Here is a 7569-nt window from a genome sequence, read left to right as displayed (position 1 = left end):
CTTATTTCTATGCAGTCTCTTAAATCCCTAGACTCAAACTGGACAATTTAACTTTTATTTCACAGTATAACAGTTATGATTTATTATTAAATTACATTTTATATCCAGCAACATGAACACTTTATGATAGATCAAGAAAATGCCAACATATTTTAACAAAGAAAATTGTTGCGTAGAAACACCGTGCTGTTTTCTCACACATTTAGACTTCCCATACGAACGTAATCTTCAATTTGTACATCCAATTGATTTGTGTATGTGCAAACATATGTACCATATTTTTTGCATACGTGCCCTGTAAGGTAGTATGCACCTCTTTTTTCTTCATTCTGCCTTTCAAAAATGATCTTTTTTGTAGCAGCAGCTAGAGAGCAGAGCCTGTTTATCGTTTTGCTCCATGAGTTGTGTGCAGATTTTACTTTCACTTTTGCCAATAACCAGCAGAAACTGTTCTATTTCCCACATATAATTTGCATTGCAATATTCAGCAGCTGTTTTCTGGGGGAAAGTGCATGCTGTATGTGGGAAAATGTGTTAGTAAATACATATAAGTAACAAGTTTGAGTCTAAATGCTTCCAAGTATATTTAAAAAAAATAGAACATTTATGCTATAATTTTCTATAGGGCCTGTCAAGATGGGCCAATGGTGGAAAAAGAATTCACTCAGTTCTGTTTTTTTAATTTAGAATCATTTTTTAATTCTTTCGAGATTGGCACCTTTCCTTCCTTTTCATAAGAAAAGAATATTAGCAGAATGTGCCTGTAGCCAATATTTAATCACACAAGACACATTTCATGAGAAAACTAAATTAGGTTTGGGTTGGGTAACCCAACTACATAAATTTCCACATCAGTCAGAGAAAACAAGTAACACCATGCAATTTAGGTAATTCATCACATAACTCAAATAATGAATTTTGAATATTCTGTACTCTTTAAGTCTATAGGGAAAAGTATATCCTGAGAAGAAAAATAAATATCAAATACACAGTTCATTAGCTAATAAGTAAATAACTGACAAGTTCATAATAACTAATTGGTCTCTAGTTTGTGTGCTAAATCATTGTGCTCTTTTAGCTTGTGTGCATGAGGCTTCAAAATCAATAATATGCTGATAAAATTATTTCACAATTACACAGCTTGAACCACCTAAAAGGATCTCTTATAAGTGGGCACTTCAACATAACTACATTTGGGATCCAGGATTAATTAATTAATGCTGATCAAGTGCTCAAATATTAAAAGTTCTGTAAAAGGGTGAAAATAAGCCTCACTTCTAGTTGTGTAAATGAAAGAGTGTTTTGACAGATGGACCTTAGGGATACTTGTGACTAAGTTCATTAATTTTCTTAAGCCCTTCTTTGTTGTTGATGGTTTTGTGCACAGTGATGAGAAAGGGGAAAGCAGAAGGGAGCTCCACTCTTCTACTTAATTTTTGATGGCCCCAGTGTAGGCACCGAAGTTTATCAGCCAGGTCTTTTCTTCCAGCTCGTTCCAGGGCATCCTGAAGGATCTTGGTTTTGTTAATTTTATCCCAGGATCGTTCATACCTGCATTTGTAACATCAAGCATTACAACGCCATGTTTAACCAATGATTGATTATACTGCCAGATTTTGAACTGAATCATCCCAAGTGGTACTTGAAGAAGTATACCAACTGGTATGCCATTTTTAAAAAAAGCATGTATTTTCACTCTTTCAGACCCTGACTTCTTTCTGACTTCTACTCTGCTACAGAGGACTGTGAAGGCGCATGGGTTAACTTTTTGGGATGTATTTATACTAGGAAAATTCCTCTCTGGTGGGGCTGCACCACTTGTAGTCCTAGTATCCCTAGGCACCTTTTTCAAAGTAGGATACTCTGCACTTCAGCTCTTCAGTTCATACTTAAGTAAACAAACCCAGGTTTGACTTCCTGTACTACCAAGTACAGACCCCTGCAGACATTGCTGGATGTTCATCACTGTTAAAAATCAAAATAACCAAAATATAGTCCTCGGATAACTTGAACCTAATGAAGACCTGATGATATTAATGACAAACTTTAATACCAAAGAAAGGAAATATAGCTACCATGAAAACATACCGTGGAAACAGAGTAGAATGAAATAAAGCCCTTTGGTTTAATGTATACAGTAATACTAGCCACTTACGATGCCTGTGGGTACTGTGAACAGCTACTGAGATCGTGCAAATGGCACAAACCATTTGTCAAATCATGGTAATTTCAGTATCAAAGGCACTGCCTGAAATTGAGCCTGTATGGGACTTCTTCCTGTGGGCTCAACCTGTAAACACCTAAGGCTGAGTACATGGAAAAGAAGTGTTCAGGCTGAAGCAATTAAGCAACTTCTTCTTCCTTGTTTGGCAGCTCTGTCTGTTAGTCTGTGGCACAAACGGGATTAAGTGGACTCTGCTGCACACTGTGGCAAGTTTTGTGGGCAGGACTTCGTGTGCTTCTGCACTCAAAATCATCCCTTCTACAGAGCAAAATAAAGCTTCTCTGCCACTTGGCAGCCAGCAGATAGCTTTGAAGGAGCAGTAGACCACTGGGCACATCATCCAATTGCCTGCTTGCCAGATAGATTTTAATCTGGGCCTAGTGCTTTGGCATGACAAAGGTAACCTTTACTAGCTAATCTTCCCATTTTTAACTCCTGGCAATTCATACAGTTCTTGCTTTAGACAACAATCCAACTTTCCTTGGAACTGTGAGACCTAAAAACCTGTTTCTGGGGCCTCTGGTGCTAGTTTTTGAATTGTTTATCCTGCTGGTGCCTTTCGGGTTCCAAGTACACCAAAATAAAGTTGGTCACGTATTAAACATCTGTTCACGTTTATCCTTTTCCTCATCTACTTTATTTCCTATTCGTCTCTTCTCCTTCTCTGCCTCTTTCTTTTTCCTCCAGTTCTTTTTTCTGCATATCTGAAAGCTCTGACGGGTCACTGTTCTTACGTACCAGCAGAAAAGGCCGTGCTGGGTTTGCAGCCAGCTGTGAGCACTCTCTCTCAGCAGGACAGTCACATGCCCTCTCTTCTCATGCCCAAGATCCCAAGAACTGCAACTGTGGCTAAATGATCCCCCCACCCTGCTTTGTCACTCATGCAAGAACCAGATATGAGCTAGCTCGCTGCAAGTGAATTAATGCAATATATGAAGTGAAGCCGAGCATTCAACATTACAGAGGGATTCAGGAAAATGCCATTTACAAAAAGGGTTATTCCAGTGAGTAAATCTCATTTATTTGACCATCTCTATGTAAGATCCACCAAGTTACATTGTGCAGCTGGTTGATAAGATGGATCAGGCCAATCTTTGACAAGCTCTAACTAGGGATATGAACAGGCAATATATAGCCTACTTGCATACAGATGTTGAAGGAGTATTTCACAGGAGAGAACTAGCTCTGTGAAAAAAAAGCACTTCCCACTAGGAAGATCTGTCTTCCCTTTATTCCAGCATGAACAGCTATATGTTCACTTCCCTTGATACTGGGATAGCCCCAGTATCCCATAATACTTCACTTTCCCTTTCCCTCCCAGAATTTTGCAGTGCTTGAATTGAACACCTATCTACACCCAAAATCACTCTAGCTTGACCGATAACTACGTCATCCACAGGCGTTTAAGAATAAAAAGCCTCAAGATACTGTGTTGTGCACATTTATATTTTTAATCTCTTTTGGATTCCCTGTTACTTTAGGCGCATGTTACCTGCTATTGAACACCTATATGCACATTGAGGGTGCTAGGGAAATGTAGAGAAGAGAATAATAAGTACATGATTTAAAGAGAGGAAGTTGCTCATGCTATACACAATTCATTATGATCTTATCTGCTCTTAGAAAACACATCCATCTCATCTTCTTGCATGTTTGACATTTTGCTACTAAAATACTGGCTTAAACTTTAATGAATATGGTGACAGAGTGGGGTATGTCTGTTTCACATTTTGAACTCCACTTTTTATTTGTTGCGTATATCTAGACCCCACCGAAGGCAGCCTACTGGAATTCATTCAGGACAACTGTCTTACTCAAGAAGGGTATCACTAAGAATCCACAAAAGCTTCAGTCTAAGGCTACTGATTTTGATTATTCCCCACCCCCTTCTTTCCCAAAGTGGCTTGTAAGAAGGGCGAGTTCCCAGTGGAGTGCATGACTGGAGAACACAACAACATAGGAGCAGCTTCCTGTGGGTAAGGGCTGATCATTGTTACATGTAAAGAAGACTTGAAGGAGAGGGCAAGAATGATACTGCTCAGCCTGACAAGGTTCTTTGTGTAGATGTAATATCTTTTATTAGACCAAATACTTTGTTAATAATGTATTATAATTTATCTAATAATTTTATTAATGTATTAGACCAACTAATATAACATCTATCCAAAGAACCTTGTCCGCCGATGTCCTTAGACCAACCAACTGCTTGTTTATAACACATTGCTCAGCCTGAAAACTTCAGCTTTGCAGCAGGTGACAGCAGACTAGAGGTGAGGCATGTCTCAGGATTCAAGTGATTTTCAGAGTAAAATGTGTGTGGTTAAGAATTTCTTTTGCTGGGGCCAAGTTTCTTTCTTTCCTGTCATGTTGTGCTAAAAGGGTGAGACTAGCAGCCCAAAGCAACCATAGCCTAGCACATGCAAGTGATTTGAGGAAAAGCTGGGAAATCTCTGTCACTGGTTTGGGGGTCTAGGGTGGCAATGTCCCACATGCCAAAGGATGTCACACAAGAAATCTCAGCTTGGGAGGATGTCTTGATATCACAGAGCTAGAAACAGTTCCTACCCAGTTCCTAGCTTGGTAGTATATGGGACCCAGTGACTGAGTTTGCTTGAAGAATGGTTTTCTATACAGTGAGATACTGGGAAGGCTGCAACAAATACCAGGTAAACATTAAATGGGTTGGAAGATAAGAATCCTCTTAAACACAGCCATATAGGTCAGAGCCGTCTTCCCTGGGAGTGTAAAACAACAAATGAAACTAATTTATTGGGGAACTGCACTTTTTTCTCACTTCAAGCAACTTACCAGCATTCCAGCATTTTCTGTGCTTGTATCTTCTTTTGTATGGTAGCTAAGTGAAACTGGCTTATTTCTGCTCTGCTGAATCCTAACTCATTAGCAACAATCGTCCATTCAAAACCCAGTTGCTTGCCCAGTTCTCTGACTGATTTCAGGTTAATCACAGCATCCTGGTAATCAAACAAACTCACATTTATTTATGGCAAATATGTATTACAACAGCAAAACAATAGATCACCTTTTTGTTATAGGCACATTTCCTAGCACAACGTAGGGTCAGGAAATTTGGCAGCAGGAGAGCAGTGACAATACCGCTGTCCTCTGCTTCCAAATCCCACCCCTCTGCAAGATGCATTTGGGACCAGGCCATGCTCCCTCTCCCCGCAACCTGTGTGGTCAGGGCTGGCCCACACCCCCTTCCCTCCTCTCCCTGCAGGGCCAGGCTGGGCCACACCTCCTTCCCTCCTGCAGAACTAGGGCAGGCCAGGCCATGCCCCCTTTTGCCCTCTGTGGGGCAAAAAGATTGGGCACCACTGTTTTAAGGGGATGTTGCAGCAGGCTAAGCATGCTGTGTGGGGCTGGCAGCTGGGCAAAAGCTAGCTGCTACGAAGCAAGCAGGCCAGAAGCAACAGGGACAGAAGCTAATTGTGGGGAGTGACTATCCAGGAGCTAGCTGCCCCATGGTAAGCAGCTAAGGGGCAGACATGTAGGCAGCCCAGAAGTAGAAGCTGCAAGCAGGTGGGCTAAGCTGCAGCGAAGGAGAGCAGGCTGGCTATCAGGTCAAAGTGGAACCCTCCGTGAGTGGCTGGAGAGACACTTGACAGGAAGACGTGGGGCTCTGGCTAACATAAGGCTAGTGCCTAAAACCAGGTGCTCAGTGTGGCCCGGCAGGTTGCAGGGAGAGGAATTTCTGAGCAAGATGGCTGCAGGAGATGGACTGACTGGCACACAAGCTATGCCAGAAAGCTGCAAGGAAGGAGCTGAGGGCAGCTTATAGCTTACAGGAAAGTAATGACCAAGTGTGGGAAGAAATTTGTTATATAGCCATTGTGTTTGTGTTTATGTTCTAATTAGGCTAACTGCAGGACCAGATTATGGCTACAAGGGAGGTGTGGAAGCCACGAAGGGCACTCAGTATCAGGCAGCCTCACCCGGGCTCAGGGCCCCAGGGGGCTAAGGCTGGTGTAATGAGATTGGCCTTAGCCCTTTCCACTTCAGCCTATATCTGGCAGCCTACCCTGGGGTTGGGGACCCAGAAGGCTGCAGGCTGGGACTAAACTAAAGGCCCCAAGCTTGGGTCAGGGTCCCTGGAAGGCTGGTGGAGGGGGGTGGAGAACTAAGGCTGCAGCAGTGAGACAAAAGCCATAGGAGGCATGTGAAGGCCAAAGCCTGGTGGAAGGGGAGGAAGCTAAGCCAGGGGCTCAGGGAAAGAAGAGACTTGCCAGGGCCCAGGGCTTGCCAGGCTGATGGGAGTGTTTGATGGACAGACCAGAGGTCTCAGTGGACAACTTCTAGTAACATCTGAGGCATGGACGTGGCTGCAGGGGTGGAAGGAGGCCATGAATAGCTCATAAGCCAACTGGTGACTTGAAGCACTAATAGGGCCCAGGAGGGCCACTGTGTAGTGGCCGAGAGGCAAGGCAGAGCTAGACTGGGCTTGCTCTGGGAGCAGCTTCCAAAAACCTTACAAATAACATCTAGGTGTGGCAGGCAAGGCAGAAAGGGAGGGTACCCTGGCGAGCTGGAGTAGGGGCCAGGGTGAGAGGCCACCAAAGGGTGTCATGGTGCCCTGATCTTGTTGCAATCCCTGACTGCATGAAGTCAGAATACAAACTATAGTGATACTGAAGGAGAAAGTGCACGTGCATAAAATACATGCATGCTAAAGTACATGAATGCCACATGCAGAGATGTGGTAAGTATAGGAAACTGGAACCATCCAATAAACTGCATTTATCCCACATCCTTTGAGTACCTATCCTTTAAGCCAGTAGTCTCCAATCTTTGCTAGCTTCTGGGCAGCACTGAGCAAGTAAAATACTGTGGGCAACAATGCATCATTCTCATCTTTTAACTTTTCAATTTCCTCTGGCCACAAGCAACTTCAAAGGTTCTCAAGGGCAACATAGATTAGATGGGAAGCACTTCTGCACTCACCTCATTCTGGACTCTATCAAGTTAAACTGCCTCCTACACAGGACATTTATATGAACCCAGATCTCATTTTCTTTTCCTTGACCAAGCTTCATATTCTGAGGTAGGAGTCAGAGGCTGGCTCTTTGCCATGGGAGTACTCCTGTCTCTTGTATTGGGGTTATCTTCCCTTAAGACCTATAATGCTGATCTTGTTTGTGTTTCTTTTTAGAATGAAGCTCTTTTAGAGCAAGGGCTTTCTCTTCATATCTTTACATTACCTACTTACCCTTTGGATGCTAGTGTACTATAAATAAATAAAAAACAACTTTCAGTACAGTATCAGATTTGTTTGCCGCTTCCAAAAGCAATTTCTATGAGAATTAAGAGTGTCAATATTACTGTGTATT

The 7569-nt window shown here is 42.5% G+C and overlaps 1 protein-coding gene across 4 annotated transcripts in view; it reads right to left on the bottom strand.

Annotated features, from left to right (window-relative positions):
* Window positions 1-41: 41 nt before the first annotated feature.
* Window positions 42-7569, bottom strand: part of WBP4 (WW domain binding protein 4) — a 44904-nt gene continuing 37376 nt past the window's right edge. For all 4 annotated transcript variants that reach the window (XM_059724147.1, XM_059724073.1, XM_019500505.2 and 1 more), the window contains 2 exons: window positions 5033-5196; window positions 42-1551 (listed from right to left, as the gene is read on the bottom strand). The gene's annotated coding sequence lies outside the window, so the exon portion shown is untranslated. The remainder of the gene's footprint in view (window positions 1552-5032; window positions 5197-7569) is intronic.

This window comes from Alligator mississippiensis, chromosome 1 (assembly GCF_030867095.1).
Source record: "Alligator mississippiensis isolate rAllMis1 chromosome 1, rAllMis1, whole genome shotgun sequence".
Lineage (NCBI taxonomy): Eukaryota > Metazoa > Chordata > Crocodylia > Alligatoridae > Alligator > Alligator mississippiensis.
This window is presented reverse-complemented; position numbering and strand designations above follow the sequence as displayed.